The following is a 24,683-nucleotide window of genomic DNA, read 5'->3' on the forward strand; positions in this document are numbered from 1 at the left end:
CAGATACCAAGTTCAGGGTCTACAGGACTAGATCCTGGGTGAAAGAAATAGAATACAAGATTGACTCCAAGGGACCATCAGATCCCTTCCACAGGCAGCCCAGCAAGTCCTTTCATGTGCTGGAGAATGGCAAGAGTGGGGTCAGGCTTGGAAACTGCAGTAAAAAGCTGGACCCCCTCCTCCCCCCACTTCTCCTGTAGCCTCTCTTTTTCATCTCTCCCTGCAAAGGATCATGGGTCTTCCATCACCTTCAGGGACAATCCCTCATATTTCTATAGCACTTAGTGCTTTTGCAAAAAACTTCTACATTCATCACTTCACCCCACCTATGAGGTAGGTGGGAGTGCTACTGTCCTATTTTACATGTAAGGTTTGAAGACTGAACTGAGGTCCAAAAGTTTTGAGAGCTAACCCAACAATCCACCTAACACAACAGCAGATCTTCTAACTCTGAATCCAGTGCTCCACCTCGTTCACTTCATTCTTGCCGATGTGCCTCTGGGGCTCACAAACAGACTGTACCAGTACAGAAGGACTGCCACCTCAGTTATCCTAATCAACAGCTCACCCTCCAGCACACTTCACACGGATTAATTCATGTACTCCTCACCGCTGCCCTCAGACACAGGTACTAGTCATCATCCTCAGATTCTAAATGAGGAAATCAAGGCACAGGGAAATTTAACAATTCATCCCAGGCTTAACTGGAACATCTGGAGGAAGTCAGGATTTGAACCCAGGCAATTTGACCCAAGTCTGTCTCAACCCAAAGGAAGCTCAGAGACTACCCCAAGAACTGTTTTCTCAGAGCCGGAGTTCTGCAAGAGTGTATTAAAAAGCAAGGATGTTCTAAACACTCTTCAAAATAAAGAACCAGAAGCAAAGTGTAACTAAATTAGTCCTTTAGAATGAAAGTGATAGTGCTTTGAAATTCCTATTGGAAACTCTTTCCACCAGATGTGTCCATTTGTAATGTGGTCATCATTAGGCACACGTGTTTGCTCTGTGTGTGTGTGTGTGTGTGTAAGTGTGCGTGTGTGCATGCACTCGGGTACTAACATAGAATGAGATGAGTGGCAGACCTTCCAGATGGTTCACCAGAAACCTTACATCAGGGCTTTCTCAGTGCCCCTGCTCCATCAAAGGGACTTTGAGTTTGGAGTCTGAGTAAATTAACAACATCCCTGTTCTTTATTTATCTCCATTCTGCCTGTGATAAATAGCCCTGGGGAGTCCTTCCTATTTCTGAGTTGAGAGAAAAATGAAACATCCCTGCCTACATTTCACACCGGTATAGATAGAAGGGTATTTATTTCAAGCTAGCTATACTCTAGCATTATAGTATGTGTTTCAATCTCCCCAAAGTAACAATTGTGCTCATGGTCATCATTCCAAAACCTTACTAGTGACCTTGACCAGGTGGGGCAGGATGCCAGTGCTATGTAGGAAGAACTACGCCTTCACTATAAAACTGACAGTATAATTCACAGGTCTAATGCATACAGCGTACAGATCAAGAATAATGCTGACACTGGCTGAAAGACGGATTTGGGGAGGTCTTCCAGTTGAACCCTTTCATCATATAGGTGTGAAAACTGAGGTCCAGAGATGGGAAATGATCTGTCCAGGATTACACAGCAACAAATAGCTGTGCCTGCTTATATTGGTAGATTAGGAATCTTGAACAAACTTTCATGCAGAGAACAACCCAAAAATCTGGGTAATATATAGAAATTACCTGGTACTGGAGATGTTCCAAAACAGACGAATTACAGAACCAAATCTGAGTGATAAAAAGAAAACCCAGAGAAGTCAGTTTGTCATTTGAAGCTACTTTTCCCCACACCCTAGGGGCTCAGCCAACTCCAGTACAGGTGGTTGAGAGGTGTAAAACTTAAAACCTTTTGGGAAATTGTCTTGTGACAGAAAAAAAAAAATCAAGTTCAGGATCAGCAAGGCAGAAAGGCTAGTGAATTTTGGGTTGAGTCATGAAAAGGATATAACCTTATCATTGGAATAAGGTTGAGTAAAATAATAAACCAGTTCTCACAGGAACCAAAAGCCAAGTTTGAATATCTATCACTGATTAGATTAAGGTGAGCCTGGATTTCTGAGGGCTCCCAGTTTCCAGTAACAAGTAAATTGAATACTCTCTAAAGTAAAATACCTTAGGCTAAGCCTCAAATTATCTTTTTTTTTTCCATATGCAATACCTGGTACTCAATCAAAAATAACCTAGCATACAAAAGGACCCAGATAATAGTTATCCGAGACTTTAAAATAACTATGCTTAATATATCCTAATAATTGAAAGCCAAAATGAAAAATTCAGCCAATCAACTGGAAACTACTTTAAGAATGAAATAAATACACTAAAAATATAATACTAAAACTAAAAGAACTACAGTTACTAAATTTTTTTTAATCAATGGAAGGTCTTAACAACAGACTAAATGCAACTGGAAAGTTAATTAACTAGAAAATACAGTCAGAAGAGAATTCCAAAACAGAACAATGAAAGATAAAAGGATGGAAAATAGAGAAAAGAACATACAAGATATCAAGACTTACATAGGAAGAAAAGGTCTAAGTAATATAACTGTTATCATAGAAGAGAAAATGGAGGAACAGTAATATATAGGAACATTTTCCAAAACTGCTGATACACAATAAAAGCACAAATTTACAAAGCACTCACTATGAATATCAAGCAGGATAAATACCAACTTAATTTTTTTTTAATTTTTTTATCTAGTTATAAAAAAAAAAGCCACTTATCATTAACACAAAAAGAGGGTCTTGGAATTAAAACAGGAAAAATGACAGAAGCAACAACAGAATTCACATCTGACTTCCCATAAGAGCACATTATCATAATGTAACAATATATAATGTAACAATATCCTAAAAGTGCTGAGAATATAACAGCCATTCCAAAATCCTATACCCAGCTAAAGTGTCACTGAAAACTGTCAGTGAAATCAGGCTATTTTTCACACAAATAAAAACTGAGAGAATCTATCAGTAGACCTGAACTAAAGGAAATGTCTATACACAGAAATATGCCATCCCCAGCAGAGCCTTAAAGATGCAGGAAGACATGAAGAGCAACAGGAAGGGCAAAAACATGGATAAGCTAAATGAATAGCTACTCTATAAAATAATAATTTTGTTTTGTAAGATTCAAGATATCTATAAATTAAAAGTATCATGGGAGCATACAAATTGAAAGGGGGAAAATATACAGTATTCTAGGCTCTTTGTTTTGACCAGTGACTGATAAAAGTTCTCATTTATTTTATATTTGTCCTGTCAAATATGTATCTGTAAATTTTTTTAGTATCTGCTATTATCACCAAAAATATAACAAAGTAATAGAAATAGAAAATGACATAATAAAGAATAAACTGAAAAGAAAGCAAAGGAGAGAACATGAATAGGTTAGACAAACATAAAATAAAGAGTACGTATGTATATTTAAACCCAAATATGTCCATAATACATTAAAAGACAGATGGAAAAAATACTCGACAGAGAAATATTACCAGACAGGATAAAAATCTGAAATTCCAAAAATATATGCTGTCTAAAAGTGACACTCATTAAATATAATCATACAAAAAGGTTAAGAAGATGTAAAATACATATATACTATGCAAATATTAATGAAAATAAAGCTGCCACAGCTAAATTAATGTCAAAATAGGATTTTAGGTAAAAATCATTCACTGAAATAAAGAGGGACACTTCATAATGATAAAAGAAATTCACCCGACCAGAATAGCATAGTGTTTTAAATTGATGTATGGGTATTAATATAGCCAGTCACCACTAGGCCAGATTCAAAGTGATGAAAAAAGAATGTCCCTGTCTTCACAGGATGATCTTAAATGATGATAAGGAAAGGAAAAAGGGGGAAAAATGAAAAAGACATGAGGTGAGCCACAGAGATAGAGAAGAGAGAGACAGAGAGGAAAAACTAAAAAGTGATCTGGATATGAAGGGGGAAAATCTGGGAAAAATAAAATAGAAGAGGGAGTAAGGAGGAGGGAAAAAGGAGAGAAAACAACTGGAAGTAAAATGAAAATGTGTTCAGAGGAAAAGTATGGAGTCAACGAGTGTCCACAAATGCATCTCCTTCACAGAAGTTCAGCTTTTTAGCACCTGGGGTCAGACTTTCCTGTGGCATAAAGAGTAACACCTGTTAATAAGCTTCTGGCTTTGTTAATTTCAAAGAGGAACAGTCATGATCATGACCACCTTTCTGGCTTCAAACCTTGCACACAAATATGGTGCTTTCCACACTACGTGATCAAAAACAATCATTCATTCCCTACCTGAAAAATTAGAAGTGAGAGCACAACTAGCTACAACCCACCCCAGCCATACTGCCAGAAGCCCAGTCTTCTTGAGGCCTATCAAAAGTAACCAGAGAAGCTAAACCCAGGATAGGACTCAACTAAATCCTGAACTCAATTTCTAAACCATTTTCCCCAGATGGGAGTTGACTTCCGGGTGAACATGACAGGGAAGACTGGGAGCAAATGTATATCTGTTGTTCTTTATCTGCACTGAATGCTTCGTTGTTTTGCTGAGCTCAAAAGTGGGTCTTTTTTTTCAGGGGGAGAGAGGCAGGGAGAGTTGTCACTCATTAAATAAAGAGCTTTTTCATACAGTTTGGAAAATACTGATGCCCAAGACCTTCAGGTAGAACTCTATTTAAAACACTGACATACCATTCCTAAAAATTAGGTAATCTTGGAGGAATAATTCATTTATTCAACCAATAATGACAATACAGTGATAAGCAAAGCAGCACTGACATTCTAGAGAAGAGAATATAAAAATAATTACAACTTATGATGAGAGATGGGACAAAGAATAACTGGGGAGAGAAGAAAGCCAACTTCAGAAAGGGTGGTCAGGGGAGGTTTCCCTGAGGAGGTGACACCTCAAGGAGGAGTAAAGGATGAGAGAAGCCAACCATATATGGACCAAAGAAAACTTTCAGGAGGAGGAAATGCATGAAAGAGACCTGAGGTGGGAAGGGACTTCTCGGTGTGTTTGAGCACCAGAGTCAAGTCCAAAGTTTGTTGGTACCTGAGGGAAGGTACAGTGGAAGGAGAAGTCAGGGCAGAGAGCATGCAGAGCTTATTGGCCAAGGTCAGAAGTTTGTGTTTTATCCTGCCAGCTATGGAAAGCTTCCAAAATGTTTCAAGTAGAGGAGTGACTTGATCCATTAAACAAATGCAAAAGTCACAGCCCTCAAGGGCAACTGCAGGAGGAACACTGAAACCTGGAAAAGAACTTCCTGGCTAAGACTGGTTGGCACCAGAGCCTGTAACAAGCAAGACATCCCTGCCCCTGGGCTGAGAAAGCCCAGCCTTTACTTGCCTGAAATGGTCTAAGATGGATGAATGTTCCTTAGGGAGGGCAGAGCCTGGACTATGTGACTAAGAGGTTGTTATTGTGGCTTTAATTACACTGTTGGGGTTATTCCCAAACATAATGCTATAACAGTATTTCTGAGCATTGATTCCATTCAAAGGTGGACAGGGAGGTCTTATCAAATAGAAGATACCACAGAGTCAAGCCAGGTAAACTATTTACCTCAACCAAGAGAAGCAAATACAAGCCAAGCCTGAAAAGAGAAACAGGAGATTCTGATGCTGCAGAGATTTTGATCAATGTTTCTCTCCCAATATTTCTCTCGTGTGGTCCATGACTTATCTGCATCACAATCACCTACAGGATTCATTACAAATGCAGATTCCTGGTCTCCCCCAACCCAGACCTACTGAATCAGAATGTGGCTTAGAATTTGAAATGGATCTCCTTTGGCAAATGCATTCCTACCTGTTTAATTATTAGTATAATATAATGTAAGGATAGAAAAACACTACTGGGTCTTCTAAACCCCCCCCCCAAAGCCCTGAGCATCTCTCTTATTTTAATGAGTCTCAATTTTAATTTGCATAAGTATGGATATTTAATAAAAATTTTAATTTGTTTTGTTAAGAAATATAAGTTGCTTTAATATATTTTTGCTGTTTCTTAATAGCTTATTGAGGTATAATTAACATACAATAAACTATGTTTAAAATGACAATGATAAATTCTGACATACACAATCATGACATCATCATCACAATCAAGATAGTGTTTCTTCATGCCCCTTGATAATCCTACTCTCATGCCCCTCTTCCCCTTTACCCCATTCCCAGGCAACCACTGATCTGCTTTCTTTCACTAAAGATTACTTTGCATTTTCTACATTTTTTTAATAAATGTAATCATACATTATGTCCTCTTTATTTGTCTAGCTTCTTTCACTCAGAATAATTATTTTAAGATCCATCCATGTTGGGACACCTGGCTGATTCAGTCAGTAGAGCATCCAACTCTTGATCTCAAGATCGTGAGTTTGAGCCCCAAGCTGGGGGTAGAGAACACTTAAATGAAACTTGAAAAAAAAAAAAAAAAGATTCATCTATGTTGTACATAAGGTTTATTTTATTCCTGCATAATGATCTATTATATAGATATACTACAATTTGTTCATTGATTCAACTGTTGATGGACACCTGAGTTGTTTAGACTTTTTGGCAACTACAAAAACTGTTATCAACAGTCTTTACATGGGCACATGCTTTCACTTCTCTTCAACAAATACCTAGAAGTAGAATAGATGGGTCATCCCATATATGTACATTTAACTTTTTTTAAAAACTGCAAACTGTTTTCAAAAATCTTTTATCATTTTGCATTCCCACCAGCAGTGTATGAAAGCTCCAGCTGTTACATATACTGCCAAAACTTGATCAGTAATTTTTATTTTAGACATCCTTGTACATGAACAATGGTAACACACTGTGGGTTTTTTTTTCACACTGTGGTTTTAATGTACATTTCCCTTATGACTAACAAGGTGGATCAATAAAAGCATGGATATTATCAGTTATCAATATATCTTCTTTGGCAAAATGTCTACTTAAACCTTTTACCCAAGGGAGAAGGGTTATTTCCTTACAACTGAATGTTGAGATTCTTTACATATTTTGGATACAAACCCTTTATCAAATATGTGATTTACAAATATTTTCTCCCTGTATATAGCTTGTCTTTTTATTCTGTTAATAGTGACTTTTGAAGAGTACATTCTTAATTTTGATTAAATCCAGTTTGTTGAGTTTTTTTCCCCTATCAATCATGCTTCTGAGCAGATCTAACCCCAGGTAGAGAAAACCTCCTATGTTTTCTTCTAGGTCTTCTTTATTAGATTTTATTTTAGGTCTATAACCCATTTTGAGTTAATATTTGTATATGGCATGAAGTGAGAGTTGAAGTTCTTTTTCTTTTATGTAGATAAACAATGGTTCCAGTGCTATTTATTAAAAAGATAATTCTCTTATCACTGCATTGTCTTTGAACTGTTGTCAAAACTCAACTAACAAAAATGTGTGTCTATTTCTCAGCTCTATTCTGTCCCATTGATTTATCCTTATGCTGATACCACACCATCTTGATTATTGTAGCTTTTATTATAATAAATCCTCCAACACTCTCCTTTTTTCAAAGTTCTTTTGAGTATTCTAAGACCTTTGCATTTCCATGCAAACTTTAGAATCAGCTTGCCAATTTCTACCAAAAAAAAAAAAAAGCCTATTGCAATTTTGATTGAACTTACAGATCATATGGGCAGAACCTTAACAATATTGAATTTTTCAATCCATGAGCACAGTATACCTTTCCAATTATTACATACGCTTTGATTTCTCTTAGCACTGTTTTCTAGCTTTTAGAGTACAGGTCTCATGCAACTTTTATCATATTTGTCCATAATATTTCATACCTTCAATGCTATTGTAAATTGTATTTTTTATTTCAATTTCTGGTTTGTTGCTAGCATATACAAATGTACCTGAATATGTATATTGCTCTTTTACCTTGCAACTTTGTTAAATTCACTGATTAAGTCTAGTAGCTTTTTTGTACATTTCACAAGATTTTCTACATTGGTAATCATGCCATGCACAATATCTGAAGATCTTTTTATATTTTTTCTTTTATTGTTTCTTTTTTTGCCATATTGTACTGCCTACACCCTCCAGTAAAATGACTACAAGAATGGACATTCTTGTCTTGTCTTCCATCCTTGTCTTGACATTCTTATCTTGGAGCCTTCCAAACAAGGCTCAAGAAAATCACTGGAGAAAAGCATCCAATCTGATACCACTGCTTATGATGTCAGCTCTACATTTTCAAAGATATCCATTATTGTTAGGAAGTTTACTTCTATTCTTTGTTTACTGGGTGCTTATATCAGGAATGACGTAGAATTTTGTCAAAATGTTTTGTTTTGTTTTGCATCTATTGAAAGGACATTTAAGGTTTTTGTTTTGTTTTGTTTTGTTTTGTTTTTAATTGCTAAATCGGTTAATTCACTTGTTTAACTTTCCGGAGATAAACACCACTTGGTCATGATATATTATTATTCTTTTATATGTTATTGAATTTGACTGCTAACACTTTAGTAAGAATATTGCATCTATGATCATGAGTACTGGCAATCCATAGTTTTATCTTCTCATAGTGTCTGTCTGAATGTGGTATTACTCCCATTCTGTTTCATCAACTGAGTTGAAGACTATTTTATCCTCTTCAATTTCCTGGAAAATTTTGTGTAGAATTTTTTTTTTCTTTTTTTCTTAAATGTTCAGTAGAATTCTTCACGAAACTCTCTGGCCCTGGAGTGTTCTATGTAGGAAGGTTTTAAACTATAAATTCAATACCTTTTATGTAGAATTATAAGGTTACCTATTTCTTCTTGAATGAGCTTTGGTAGTTTATATCTTTTCTATTTAAATTAAGTTGTAGAAATACTGGCATAAAGCTCCCCTTTATTATCCTCTAAATATCTGCAAAATCCAGAGTGATATTACCACTCTCATTTCTGATGTTGGTAATGTGTGTCTTCTCTTCTTTTTTCCTTATGACTCTTACTAAAGATCTATCCATTTTTATCGATCTTCCTAAAGAGCCAGCTTTGAGTTTCATTGATTTATCTCTATTATTTTTGTTTTCTGTTGATTTCCACTATGATGTCCAATACTCTTGTCTTCTCTTTCCTTTGGGTTTCAAATGTCTTTCTCATTTTAATTTCACAAAGTGGTGGTTGAGGTCATTAGTTTGCAACCTTTTCTAATACAGATATTTAGTGCTATAAATTTTCCATTAAGACTATGTAGCTGTTTCTCACAAATTTTTATTTTTTTATTTTTTCTCAGTTAAAATAATTTTTACCTTTCCTTTTTTATTTTTTTGACCCATGACATTTTTAAGTGTGCTATATAATTTTGAAAAACCTGGGAGCTTTCAAAATATCTTTGATATTTAGTTCTAATATACTTCCTTCATAATCAAAGAACACACATTGATTTGAACCCTATCAAATTTATTGAGGCCTGTTTTATGATCCAGAATATGGTCTATCATGGTAAAAAATATTCTGTGTAAACTTGTAAAGAATGTGTATTCTGCTGTTTTTGGGTAGTGTGAACTATAAAATTCAATTAGAACAAGTTGGTTCATAGTGTTGTCCATGTCTCCCATAACCTTGCTGATTTTCTGTCCACTTGTTCCATGAAGAAGAAGGGAGAAGGGTGTTGAAATTTCTGATTAATATTGCATAATCTAGGGGCACCTGGATGGCTCATTGGTTGAGCATCTGCCTTGGGCCCAGGTCCTGGGATCCGATCCCTCATCAGGCTTTCCACAGGGAGCCTGCTTCTCCCTCTGCCTATGTCTCTGCCTCTCTGTGTCTCTCATGAATAAATAAAATCTTAAAAAAAAAAAAGATTGTGTAATCTCTTTCTTCGTGTAGTTGTCTCAGTTTTTGTTTCTTTAGGATTATAATATCCTATTAAGAAATTGGCACTTTTGCCACTATAAAATGAACCCTTTATCCTAGGCAATATTTTTTGTTCAGAAATCTACTTTGTCTGATATTAAAGTACCCACTCCTGCTTATTTCTTTATTAGTGTCAGCATGTCACCATTTTCCATACTTTTGTGTCTTTGATCTAAAATGGAATTTTTACAGATGATATAGTGTTGGGTCTTGTGTGTGTGTGTTTTTTAATGAAATCTGACAATTTCTGTCTTTTGATTGGGATTTTTGGGCCATTTACATTTACTGTGATTAATGATATGGCTGCATTTTAACCTCTTATATTGCTGTCAGTTTTATCTGTCCCATCTGTTCTCTTTTACTTGTTTCCTACATTATTTTGGATTAACTGAATATTTTTTCACAATTCTATTTCATTTGCTTTTTTGCTTATTAGCTGTAACTATGTTACTTTAGTAATTTTGGAATTTACCTTATTCATCTTTATCATATTCAACCTTTGTGATAATGGTACCACTTCAAAGAGAAGTATCTTACAACTTTGTACTTTCATTTCCCACTTTCGCATTTCTAATGGAAAATTTTATCCATTATTTCTTCAAATATTTTTTTTCTGTCTTGCTTTTCTCTCTTCCCTTTTAAGGACTCCACTGACATATTAGACCACAGGCAGTTCACTGTTGCTCTGTTCTTGTTTTGGCTTTGGTCTTTTTCAGTCTGTCCTTCTCTGCTTTATTGTGAACAGTTTTTATTGTTATGTCTTCAAGTTCACTGATGTTTTCTCCTGCAATGCTGGTTTCTTGAATTTATAAATTTAAAGCAGTTATAACAGTTTTAGTGTCCTAGTCTATAAATTCTATCCTCTGTGTAATTTCTTAGTTTGTTTCCATTGATAGATTTTTCTCTCCACTATGGGTCATATTTTCCTGTTTCTTTGCATGCCTTATAGTTTTTTTTATCAAATTGCTAGACATTACAAATTTTACTTTGTTGAGTACTAGATATTTTTGTATTCCTCTAAACGTTTTCAGTTTTTTTCTGTGGCACAGTTAAGTTGCTTGGAAACAGTTTGATTCTTTAGGTCTTTTTTAAGTTTCATTGGATGGGATCAACATTTAATGTTTGGCTAATGTTTTCCACTACTAGACAAAACCCTTCTGAGTATTCTATTCAATGTCTTGTGGATTATGAGGTTTTCTATTCTGAATGACAGAAACAGGAACTATTTCTGTCACTATATGATCTGCAAAGATGTTTCCTCTAATCCTTGTAGTTGATTCATTCTCTAGCCTTGGGTAGTTTCCTCACATGCATGTACTGATTAGTACCACCCAACTGACAATCTGATGGGACCCTCTACAGATCTCTTTAAAGGTCTCTCAACTTTTCTAGTCTGCCCTACGTACTCTCATCACTTTGCCTTCCCAGACTGCAGCCATGTCTTCTAAACTCACAGAAATTGCTAGGATTTCCTTTCCTGTACCATGGCTTGGAAACTTTCTTCAGACATTAAGCTAGAGTGATCAGATGGCTCACTTCATTTTCCCATATTTCAGGGATACCATCCTTTGTTGCTTTATGCCTAATAACTCAGCCCTTATTTCTTATATTTTGTCCAGTTTCACAGTTTTTTGGGGGGTGGAAGGGTAAACCCCGTCTCTCTTACTCCATCCTGATTGGAAAAGGAAGGCCTGAAAATACCTTTATCACAGCACTTTCTACATTTGTTTATATAACTGACCTTCACAAGATCATACCTTCTTTAAGACTTTATTCACCACTTCACATAAGATATATTCAATTAGCATCTACTGAACTTAATTATTATGATAGATTGTGTCTCAATAATTCCTACTCTAAAAAAATAATAATAATAATAATAATAATAATTCCTACTCTAGTAAGTGTGGGTGAGACAACTCCCTCTTGTTCAATATAAGGTATGAGACTCTGGGATTTCTAGGTTCTGACCACACTTCCATCACTAAAAGTACACTATTTTGGATAAAGTACATAACCTCAATAGTTCTCACATGTGAAATGGAGATAAGTATCCTTGTTAATTTCAAAAGTATGCTGAGAAGAACTTTTTAAGGGATAAAAAAATCAGCCCAACAAAAAAAAGATTATCAAAAGCAATTACAAGAATCTCTCAGGAAACCTAAGAAATGACCATACCTAGCAATACATTTTTGAAGTTACTATGATTCAATAATCATAAACATTACATTCTAGAATTGTAAAATGCTGAAACTGGAAAAGTTCTTTTCACATTTTACAGACAGGAAAACTAAGACCCGGAGAGGGTAAGTGATCCACTCAAGGTCACTCGGACAATCAGTGACAGAGCTGGGATTGAAGCTCTTCCTATTACAACACAATGTCTTTCAGTTCAAACCATCATTTTCTTATTGTTTTCATTGATGATTGTTTTTCGTTCATTCTTTGATTTCACAATCTCAGTGTGGTGCATTCCCATGGATGGAGTGGATTACAATGTCATAAATTTTTTTTAATTGTGAAACCCAAAGGTCACTTGCATAACTGTCATGATAGGCAGTAGGAGGATGATTTACAGATGCAGGAAATACTCAGCTGCAAAGGATTCCTCTGGCAGTTAACAGTATTCATTCTATGCCACATGCTGGAGTCAGAAGCTGCAACACTCTAACAGAAAAAAAATCCAAGACCAACATAGAACTACATTTCACTGTTTAGTGCTCTTGGGATTAAAATACCAGTATGTCTGAAGACAGAACCCTGACCAACCACGTCTAAGGTTTGGCAAACAGGGCAGGGCAGTAACTGAATGGAGGATTAAAGTCCAGAGGGGATGGATGTGAGGTGAAATCTACTGAGCTCCCCCTATTGGACTGGCCCAGAAGGCACAGCCCACAAAAGAAGAAAATCAGAAAACACTGTCCTCCAAAACAACAATGCAGCACAAGTCCATGGGCTTCTCTGGAGCAGGGGTTAAGGGGTAAATGAGAATGGCAGGAAGCCTGTAAGTATCAGGCCCTTATTTTGCTTAAGTAGTGACAAAGAAGCAACATGGTTAGGGGTCCTCTCATTACAGTTTCCTGGAGGACTTCAGCAATGTTCAGAAATCACTTAGAATGAACTCTCCAGTTCTATATTGTTGGTGGAATGCACAGTTGCTCCCTGGCTCCTGGAAATTTCTTGTAAGCAGATCCTCTGTTAGAGAAGCCCAGCAAAGGGTTCACATGGTCATTCATGTTTGGTGTTTTGCTTTTGTTTTTTTAAGATTTATTTGAGAAAGAGAGCGAGAGCGCATAAGCAGGGGGAAGGGCAGAGGGAGAATGGTTCCCTGCTGAGCAAGGAATCCAATGTAGGACTTGGTCCCAGGACCCTGGGATCATGACCTGAACAGAAGGCAGCCACTTAACCCACTGAGCCACCCACCCAGGCACCCCTCATGGTGTGGTCTCTAAGAATGTCCTGCCCCAGGGCACCTGTAAATCAGGCTCCTAGTCAAGCTCCCTGCTCGGTGGGGAGTCCACTTCTCCCTCTCCTACTTGCTCATGCTCTCTCTCTCTCACTATCTCTGTCATTCTCTCTCAAATAGATAAATAAATTCTTTAAAAAAGAAAGAAAAAAGAATGTCCCACCCCTTAATTGTTCGGTACACAACCTCATAACTATATGTTACAGTCCTGCATTTATCTTGAGATACATAGACATCGGAGTTATTTGGTGTTCCACATAATTTACTTACCTACCTAGTTCAAGTATCTAAACAAAAACATTTCTCTCTTTGGCCAGGATTTGGCTTTCTGATATTTGGTTTATAGCAATAAAAAGAGTAAGAGGCCAGCTAAGTAGATCTTTATTCAGAGGCAGGTAAAAATTGTATATTTAAAGGCTGAGGAAAAGAAACCACATAGAAATACAAATGAATATGTATGCATATTTGTGCATCAGTCAGGAGAGTCCAATTATGTCACAATCATTTTTAAAAAAAAACTAAAATTCCAGTGGCATAGAACTACAAAGGTTTATTTCTTGTTCATACCATATGTCAATGGCAGATCACCTGGGGGCTCTCACCCCAATATCCAAGCTCATGGAGTAGCCACGATCTGAAACGCTGCCAGCAAATGCGACAGAAAAAAAAGCAAACCAAGCTACCACAGCTTCCACCTGGAAGTGACACTCATTGACTTTAGTTAACGTTTATTGGCCAAATCAAGTCTGGTGACCATGTCTGCCAATGTCCAGGAAGTGGAATGTTCCCCACAAGGAGAAGAACTGGCAGTTGGTAAATGGTCTTCCATAGCACAGAGGCAAAAGGTTTCAGAGAAGTCAATCTAAGAAGATGTCCTAATATTTGGGGACAAGATATGCTAGGTTATATTACATTATGATTTATTCATCCATTCATTCATTTAACCAGACTATTACTCTTTGCCAAGCACTGGCTAGTGTTACTTCAAAGCCTGTACTATTACCCACTGGCTGTGGGGCCTGCCCAAGTAACCATCCCTTTTTCTCACCAGAATGATCTGGTAAGGGAGCTGGAAGGCCTATGGAATCAGAAGAGAAATGGGTGAAAAGAGAGCAGTGCCTCATCCCGTAGAGGTAAATGAGACCAGACACAAACTTCTGAACAAATAAACTAAAGAACAGCAAAAGAAGAAGAAGAAAGAAGAAAGAAGAAGACGGCTCCAAGTCAAGCTCCCTGCTCGGTGGGAAGTCTACTTCTCCCTCTCCTTGCTCTCTCTCTCACTATCTCTGTCATTCTCTCTCAAATAGAGAAAGAAAAAGAAGAAAGAAGAAAGAAAGAAAAGAAAAAAGAAAGAAAGAAAGAAAGAAAGAAAGAAAGAAAGAAAGAAAAGAAAAGAAAAGAAAAGAAAAGAAAAGAAAAGAAAAGAAAAGAAAAGAAAAGAAAAGAAAAGAAAAAAGAAAAGAAAGGAAGGAAGGAAGGAAGGAAGGAAGGAAGGAAGGAAGGAAGAAAGAAAGAAAGAAAGAAAGAAAGAAAGAAAGAAAGAAAGAAAGAAAGAAAGAAAGAAAGGAAACCAGCAACAAAAAACGATGAATCATGATGCACAAGGCAAAATAAAATCTGTAAGGGAATAGCAGAGATGGGAAGAATGAGGAGAACCCAGTGAACTAGCAAAGTACATCAGTGAGGGGCATCTGAGAGGAAGGGAGGATGTCAGAGAAGACAGTAAGCCCAAATCAAGGCCTGTCCCCAGACACCAGCCATCAACTGCCCTCAGGTAGGAGTCTATGAACACAGACCCCTGCACTGGGATATGCTCACACACCCTCACCAACAGACCAGTGTGCTTCCCAGCAAGGCTGCAGGCCACTCCATGGCCCAGCTGCCCTCCTGGGACAGCCACCATCTTTCTTTCCCTTTTCCATCTTGAATGGCAATTAGGAGAAGGTTAACTGAGTGTCTTTCTCCCAGGAATCCTCTTCCACTTTTCAAAATCACAGCGTTAGCAAAAGAAAATCCCAGCTTAGGCTAACAGGTAGGAGCGTGGTGCGGCCCTGGGAGCTGCTGTTGGAAGTGGGGAGATTGGGCGAATCTTCCCAGCGGGAGGTTAATACTCATCATTCGGAGTTGCAGCTGAGGCCCATTTGAGTGACAGGCAGCCGGGAGCTGAAAGAGCCGCTCGGATCCCAGAACTGCTGGCATGCGGGCTTGAAAGAGATTTATTTCAGGATAATTAGCTGGGAGTATTAAAGGTGGCCAGGAAGATCCGCAATTACTGTTTAGCAAACAGAAAGGAGACACACACATGCAAAAAAAAAAAAAAAAAAAAAGCCAAAAATGAAATTAAAAGACCCAAATTTTTCTCCACTTGAAAGCTGTTGAATAATTGAAAAAAAAAAGCTCAAAGCAACTTTACTATATTCAGACACATATGTAGAAGTGTCAGAGGGGGAAGGAAGGGAAGAAAAGAAGGGAGAGAATGGAGTCTTGGGTGACAAGACTGATGGCAAAAATAGTGTATTCGAGACCAGGGTTTTGGGGTGTAGAATTTTATGACAAGTTGTTCCGATATCAAAAGGAACTTTTCATACCTCTTTTCTTTGTTGCTTCCTTTTACCAACACAAAAAGATCTGTGCCAACACTAACATTCCTTGAACTTAAAAAAAAAGATTAAATCAAATCATACTAAAGTACACATAACTGAAACAAGAAAAGTCACATTTCCTAGATATTTGGAAAGAAGGAAGGAAGAAAGAAGAAAGAAGGGAGGAATGCAGGGAAGGAAAGAAGAGGCCCTGAAACTTGATCCTCTGTGCCACGGAAGGAATGAGCAGCTTCACCTGGGGCCAGAGGAGCTTGGTCCTGGCACCTTCCAGAGTCAGAAGGCTGGGTGGGGTATTTCATCCTCCCATTTTTCCACATGTCCACCCTGGCCAGAGACAAGGCTGTCTAAAAATGAAGCCAGAACTTGTTTACCTCCTTTTACCATGCGGTGAACCAAAATAGGATTTTCTAAATAGCCCTCTCAAGGAGAGCCCTGTTCCTGATCGGGGACAGCCAACGTTAAGGAGCATTTTCTTCTCCAAGTCTGGTTACCAACGAAAGCCAAGGAGATAAACGGGGCTGCATGCCTTCATATACTTTCACTTCTGGAGCACTCCAAAGAGGAGCTCAAAAGGTCCCAATCCACTCTCAGAATTCACTCACTAGAGACGCATTCCTTCCTTAGCTTTTAAATGTTCCCTCTCAGGTGTTTTCCCATAAAAAGTCTCCTTGGAGAAAGGATCTTTAAGTTTTTATGAGCTAAGGTCTTAGCCTAGAGTCTTTCAAAAGCCTTCAGAAATAAATGTCAAGCCCCTGGTGGAGGGATCTGAGGAAAGGGGCACCAGACGGGAGGGGTGGGATGAGTGTAAGGAAGGAAGGCAAGGTGGCCTCCCAGGTTCCACCTTCTCAAATCTGGTCAAGTGTGAATACCACACTAACTGCTCAGTAAGGCTGGCAGGCTTACAACGAAAGACTAAGTCTCTGGCCATGTGTGTTTACATCATGCTGAAAAGATCTGTAGAATTTTAAGACACATAAAACAACAGTTTGTATTATTTATGAAAATAAATGGTAAAAGAACAAAAGTATGCACAGCAATGATACGCATAAACGTGTCAGAGGACGAGAGCCTAGGACTTTAGTTCTCACAAGTCTTTATTCTTTAAAACAAGGTAATAATTCCAAAAGGAAATAAAGAAAGGTAAACAGCTTGAGAATTACTATAGAGGGAAGTCTGATTTGCCACACATTCCAGTGTTCCCAGGAAGTGTCATAGAAGGTGTAGGATTCATCAGGGAAGGTTCTGCTCCCACTGGCAAACAGCCTCCATCTCCCATAACTCTCCTGTGTCCACTGCCAGTCCTGACTTAGCCCATGATGTCCTGTAGCCACAGAGAAAAGTTTATTGTTCTTCAGGTCTTACTTTCTTTTTTTTTTTAAGATTTTATTTATTCATTCATTCATTCATTCATTCATTCATCAGAGACAAAGAGGCAGAGGCAGAGGCAGGCTCCATGCAGGGAGCCCGAAATGGGCCTCAATGCCGGGTCTCCAGGATCACACTCTGGGCTGAAGGCGGCGCTAAACTGCTGAGCCACCCAGGCTGCCCCAGGTCTTACTTTCTTCATAAGATCACAGGTTCTAGTGGGGAGAATGGTTTCTTCTGCTGGCTCTGGATTTGCCACTGAATCGCCTTCATATAGCTGGGCTGCAGGCATATGAAGGTAGAAAAGAATTCTGGGAGGAGAGGAGGTTCAGTTTTTCAGGCAATTGGGAATAATTACCCAGTGTTAACATATTCACTGGAGTACTGTTTACAATTTTAAAAAAGGAAACAATCTAAATATTTGGCAATAGAAAATAGTTTACACAAATTAAGGCACATCAATAATATGGAATATTTTTTAGATTATTTATTTGAGAGAGAGAAAGAGAGCACAAGTGAGGGGCAAAGGACAGAGGCAGAGTGAGAGAGGGAATCTCAAGCAGACTCTGTGTAGAGCCAACACAGGGCTCCATTTTACAACCCTGAGATCATGACCTGAACCAAAGTCAAGAATCGAATGCTGAACCAACTGAGCTACCCAGCTGCCCCAGTAATATGGAATATTTTACAGAATATTTAAAAGAATGAGAGTTATGGCTAGTCATCCAAGATGTAGTAAATGAAAAATCCAAGTCCCACCTGAAACACTTTCACACTCAAAAAGAAAGAAAAAGGAACACTTGGAACACTTAAAACTAGGCATACAGTATATATACATTTTTACGTTAATGTTATCAGAGCTAGACCACTATATACAATATCAGTCATTATTCTGACCTATACCTCATCACTCTCTACCCCTCTGTGTATACAAAACAAAACTGTCATACAAAACAAAAATGTCAATGTGGCCCTTCTAGCCTTTGGTTTACCCTGGTTATTATATGATCTAAAAGACACTGGAATTACTATATTATCTTTGAGCATAAGAGTCCCTCCCTGGGTACATGAGACAACTTACCTATCCCATAGGCCCTGTCCTTGCCCAAAGAAAAGGTAAAAAGGTATGGAAGAGGTCCCATCCCATAGAAGCTGTTTCTTATCTTGCAGAATCTCCGTATCTCCCCATCTCAGAGCTTATGACTCTTTCCAATCCCACCATGCACCCAACTCCCAAGTTGCTGGAGGTTTCAGAAAGGGAAGCTGTGGGCAAACAATGTCAGCTTTGACTTCATAATACAAAGTTGGCTCCTTCTGAGAATGGGAGAAGAAAACAGAATAAGAATGGAACACAAATTGATTTCAATAAATTATCCTGCTATGGATAGATGGGCAGATGGAAGCAAAAAAGAACAGGCTAGGATATGATAGAGATCTCAGTCAGGGTTCTCTAGAGAAAAGAACCAAAAGGATAGAGAGAGAAAGACAGAGAGAGAGAGCACAAGCTGAATGTATTAGTTCTACTGCCTTGACTCACGTGATGGTACAGGCAAGTCCAAAATCTGTGGGGTAGGTTGGCAGGGTAAAAGCCCAGGAAAGAGTTGCAGTTTGAATCCAAAGGCATCCTTTGTTCTATTAAGGCCATCAACCTGACTGGATGAGACCTACCTATAGTATGGACAGGGATCTGCTTTACTGGTGGTCTACCAATTTAAATGTTAATCTCATCTAAAAAACACCTTCACAGAACATCCAGAATAATGTTTCACCAAAGATCCGTCCATTTTGGCCCAAGTTGACACATAAAATTAAGCATCACAAATAGATACAGAGGAAGACAGACAGCTATAGAAATACATGATAGAAATAGACAGACAAAGATAGAAGATACAGATACATAGTCTCTGGAGAGAAACACTTTCACAATGGTTATTTTAGGAAGAAGTTGAATATATTTCTTACTTGTTAAAGTGTTTTACAATGAGAATGTACTAATACATTATTTGTGGGTGTGTGTTTACATTTTTTTTTTTTTAAAGAACAAAGATTCTGGAGGGAAGGAAGGGAAAAGAATGCTATTTATGCCTCCAAACTGCTGACAAAGGAACTCTGCTGTCCTCTACTGCTCCTTTGTAGAAGGGGTTAGTGCTGCTGTCACCTCTCAGATGCCAGGCGCGGTATGAGGCACTGGATGTGGAGAAACAAATTTAACAAAGGAAGCCCCAACTCATGGAATTTACATTCACATCATCCCATTTCAACAAGCCTATAACATAAGCACTAATGCCCTGCTTTTGCAGATGAGGAAACACAGGCTAGGTGATACTAAAAAAATGTCTCTAGGTCATACATGTTCCAGACCTTATTTTGTCTATCCTCAAATCTCCAGCTCCTCAGGATAAACACTGGACTCCCTCAGCAAAGGGACTCTGCATCTCTTGGATATTAGCACAACAAGCATGTTGCAGCTTTTACAAAGAGATTTCCATTTCCCTTCAGCAGTAAGATAAACTTTCCATCGCCTGCAGCTCCTGGGCCGTGGCTGGCAGCAGCTATATCACAGGCATGCCAAACGCAAAGAAAGTTCGAAGGACAAACGCAGCCAGAAAGCATCAGAGCTTTCCATCCAGCTTCCAGACTTATTATTTCTTATTATTTCTTGAGAGCGTCCACTGCTCTTTTAAAAACAAGGGGCCTATTTTGTGAGCTGCTCAATGGTCTATTTTAAACTCATGGGCTGTGTTTGTTTACATTCAATCCGAGGCCTTGCCCTTTGCAATAAACCGTCACTGGCATCGTAAAGAAAAGCATCGTGGAGACTGCCATATCACTGTTTACAGCTTTCTCACGTGAAGAAAAGGGGTGGAAATCGAATATTTGCAATTGTCCCAGTTCTGAGAGGGCCCTAGAAAAGAAAGATGGTGCCAAGCCTACAAGTCTACGGATTCCTGGGGCAGGAGTGAGTAGTATGTAGGCGCCAGAATGGGAAAGAGTGCCTTCTCACATACCAAAGAGAAGAATAAACATAGTAACTTACTCAACAAACACTTATTGAGCACCAATGATGGTATGCGCCAGGCACTGTTCTAGCTACCTGAATACAACAATGAACACAACAGAGAAGCTGCCCTCAGGAAATGGCATTCTCTTGAGGGGAAGCAGGCAACAAACAATAATTAATAACATATTGTGTTATATATATTATTTTAAATATGATACTAATATGCTAATTATTAATAATAAGAATAAATATGTTGAAGAAACATTCGGTGATACACATACAAACTCAAGACCTTTCCTAAAGAGAAGCCCAGGCCTTAATGTGACATTGGCCAATCATTTAGAAGTTGTGACATCTGAACTCTGAACATTGTTGGTCTGATCTTATCACCACCTTACTCTTCCCTCTTCACCTTAGCCCAAATCTCTGCTCACTGACTGTAGGTTCCAGCATGACCGGGAAGGAAGCCAGATTAATCTGCAACACCCTCCAGCCCCTTCCAGCCTTTTGCCCACAGCAAAGCTGCAGTCTCCACACTGACACCCAGCAGGCCCCCAGTCTTCTGCTCTAAGGCCCTCAGGTAGGGAGAGAAGAGTTTGCTACAAACAAATGTTTATAACTGTACAGGTTTACCTCTAGCAAGTATTTGCTGTTTAAATGTGAAGACCCTCTCCTACAAGGGGAATGCTTAACCCAAAATCCTACCCCTGGTGGAGAAATTTTATACTTTGTGAAACCTGAATAAGCAAGATATTTGTAAGCCAAGAGAACTTCTGGGCACTTTCCTGGGATCATAGAAGTCTCCCACTCTGTCCCTACATCTGCCTCCTGCAGCCTTCACTTGTCTAATGTCAGAGGCAAGTCGTGTTTTCCAAGGACCAGCAGTCACTATATGACACAGGAGCAGGGAGGAAGAGAGGAAGCAAGAGAGACAGACAGATATCAGAGAATCTGCACATGTGAGCAAGACATTTGTTAAGAAGGTCTTTGAACCCCTCAGGGAGAAGAAGTCCATCACAGATCTGATCTCATGGTCTATGCAAAGGGACCCCCATACTGCAGTGATGTTTTTGACAAGACCTGTGATTGATTTGCCGGTTCACTAATGAATGGACCTGGAATTGCACATTGCTTTGGCTCTAGAGAAAGCATATGATTACAGCATGCACAGTGGCAAATGCTATAATTAAAGATGCAAAACAGGGTTCATTACACACCCATTTTCAGTGCTTGGAACTTTCTGAAACAGTTTCCTTTTCAGAAGCACCATCTGCAGGTGATAAGCCTCAGGAGACCTTCTTTCACCCAGAACATACAAAAAAAAAAAAAAATTAAGGTAGAATTGGGGTAGAGGAAGGGAGCTTATAAATCTTTAGAATGAAAACAAACAAAAAAGCTAACACAAAGGAACCTACCTTTTCCAGGGAAAAAGTGAAAGAAGGATGCACACATCTCTCAGAATAGGGACCCAACCAGCTGGATCTCAAGAGTTGGGACAAATGCTGGCTCTCATTCAGAAGGCCCCACTTGGAAATTGTATCACAGCTCTGAAAGATCGCATCTCAACAGTAGATCACTGTAAGATACGGTTTGTCCTGATACTGAGTTCACAGTGGTTTCTACCAAGCCATTTAAAAATGAATAAAATAACTATAACCACAACAAAGGCAAAAAGAGCCATCATGAATGTATAGCACATCTTCCCCACCAAAGGCACCAAATAAATAGCCTGGGTGTACCTGACATCTCTGACTTGGAGGAGGCAGAGGAAACGGTCCTTATTTTCCAGGTAGGGAAAGGAAGGTAATGAGGCACAGAGAGGTTAGGTGAGCTGCATAAGGAGAAGGAGTAGGACAACAGCCAAATCCGGACAAAAACTGGCACTCCTGATTCCCAATTCAGGGCTCATTCTCCTCAGACTTCACTGTCTCAGAAATGTCAAACATATTATGCAAGAATATCAAGAGTCTGTGTTGAGGCAGAAAAGCTTGTTTCCAGTTAATAAAATTATCAGTACATGCACAGGACAAAAACGCTCTCCCCAACTGAGTGCAGACCACAGAGTAGGCCCTGGGAGCCCAGGCACCGGCCAAGCAGTGCATCCTTTTAAATACTAGCTAACAGTGAGGCTGTGAGATGCTGCACCTCTTATCTGCACCCCTTTCAGGAAGCATAAGTAAATATGAGCTTGAAAGAACCACCACATTTGCAGAAGCAGGGTAGAGGGAGAGGGGGCACAGACGCTTAAAGCACCTATCTGACTAGTCTCAAATTTTGGCCCTCTTCTTGATCCTAAAATATAAAAGGGTGGGGGAGTGTGAAAACAGAAAAAGAACGTCACATGTACAGCTGCAAAGACGGTAAGACTGCAAAATCTGAGCAGGCCAAGCTAGGAAAACCTCACTCTAAACATTCATGCCCTTTGGCCCTCCTCAGGGGGCAAAGGACACTTGGACATGGGCCATGTGTGTGCAAACTGCCTATGTGCATGTACACACATCACAGATTGTTACTTTCTATAATTACTTAAGGAGACATTCATTACACTGAACTAGGAGGTAATTTCAAGAAATCATAGAATCCCTCTCCCTAGTGAGGAAAACTGAGCAAGTCATAGGTCAGCACCTCTGACTTGAGCCAATCTAGAGAAGCACCAATAAAGACCTCCCAAGAGAGATGCAATGGAACCCTCCTCACCTACCTCTACGTGAGCTTAACTGCTTTGCTGCTAGACAGTCCTTCCTTAAGAAGAACTTACATCCCATAGGCTGTGGCTTAAACCACCTCCCTCACTCTGTCCTGTCATTGTCAGAAGCACATTTGCGTTCTTTTGGCAAATTTCAATTTTTCTCTTTAGTACTGGTAGCCACCAAGGATTGCTGAGTAACAGAGGATAGCATGCAGATTTATGTGAAAACAAGTAAAAACCATGGATAAGGATCTTTAATGACAATCTAGATGTGTGTTTCTTCCTTAAGTTGGTATTGGTAATAGTTTAAATCACCAGGCCCATACCTGAGCTGGCTTTTGAGACAACTTCAGGTATTTCTACCTACAATGATCAGTTCAATGAAAGCTCGAAGTTTAATAGTAGCTACAATTTGGGGGGCATTCTATTCCAGTACTAATTAGAATTTCTGGTGTGTATACCAGGAAAAAACTGAAGATTCTAAATTGAAGGTTCAATGAACATTCTGCTAAGGCCACTAACATGTACCCCCACATTGCCCTCATGTCCCTCTTGAAGGGAATCAAGAAATCTGGGCTTTGGATCCTAGTATAACCACTAATATATACCCAGGTTCTGTGCAACTCTAGGGAAATAACAGCCCTGAACTGGAGCATTTTTTCCACCTGTGAAGTAAATTTTTCAGTACAAATGATCTCAAAAGGAGACTAAGATGTCTAAGATTCTGCCTAATAAGTCTGTGATAATAAGATAAAGGTTGTGAACTACTTTTTTTTTTTTAAGATTTATTTATTCATGAAAGACACAGAGAGAGAGGCGGAGACACAGGCAGAGGGAGAGGCAGGCTCCATGCAGGGAGCCCAACGCGGGACTCGATCCCAGATCCCAGGATCACGCCCTGATCCGAAGGCAGACGCTCAACCGCTGAGCCACCCAGGCGTCCCACTTGTGAACTACTTAGCTCAATACTTATAAGCACATGGTAAGCACTCAATATAAATGTTCGCTATAACTACCAGTTAGTGATAGGCACTAACAGTTGGCCCAGGCTCACCAGTTGGAAAGAGAGCTTTATGTCCTATCTCACTGCCCTAGAAGAATGCCACCACTGAGCCCCTAAAGATCCAGCAACAGGTAAACTCACACTAGTTGTAGAAAACTGTCCACACCCACAAGTGAGTGTGTGAAACTTTAGAATGATGAGATGTCATAAAGAAAACCACAAAGCCCCCTGAAGTCATCAATTTGGGCTGTTGCCTTGCGGCTAGCCAGCATCACCCCAAATCAGACCAACCCTACACCTTAATTACTCGATTGCTGAGCCTCAGTATCCATCAAAGACCTACCCTGGACCCTGCCTTAATACTACGGTATATGGCTTATGTCATTCACTGTACCTCCTTACTGTTTTCTTCTCCAGCACACACAGGAAGACTGCATGTCCCAGCCTCCCTGGCAGTTGGGTTACGGCCATGCACCTGAGTGAGCTCTGCCCACTGGAATGGTGGTAACAGTGATCATGCAACTTCCGAACCCTTAAAGGCATCCATTTCTCTTCTTCCTTTTTGTGGCAACTGTGAAGGCCACATGTGAAGATGACAAAGTAATATGATGGAAGCCACCTGGATCCAGACAGAGGAGACTTGTCT

General features: G+C 39.1%; 1 long non-coding RNA gene across 1 annotated transcript; it reads right to left on the bottom strand.

Moving 5' to 3' along the window:
• Positions 1-17,055: 17,055 nt before the first annotated feature.
• On the bottom strand, positions 17,056-24,409 carry LOC140600291 (uncharacterized). Its single transcript, XR_012003558.1, has 2 exons — positions 17,538-24,409; positions 17,056-17,300 (listed from the first exon to the last, which is right to left on the bottom strand). It is a non-coding gene; the product is annotated as an uncharacterized lncRNA (long non-coding RNA).
• Between the last annotated feature and the right edge of the window lie 274 nt (positions 24,410-24,683).

The sequence above is a fragment of the Canis lupus genome, chromosome 11 (genome assembly GCF_048164855.1).
Source record: "Canis lupus baileyi chromosome 11, mCanLup2.hap1, whole genome shotgun sequence".
Classification (NCBI taxonomy): Eukaryota; Metazoa; Chordata; class Mammalia; order Carnivora; family Canidae; genus Canis; species Canis lupus.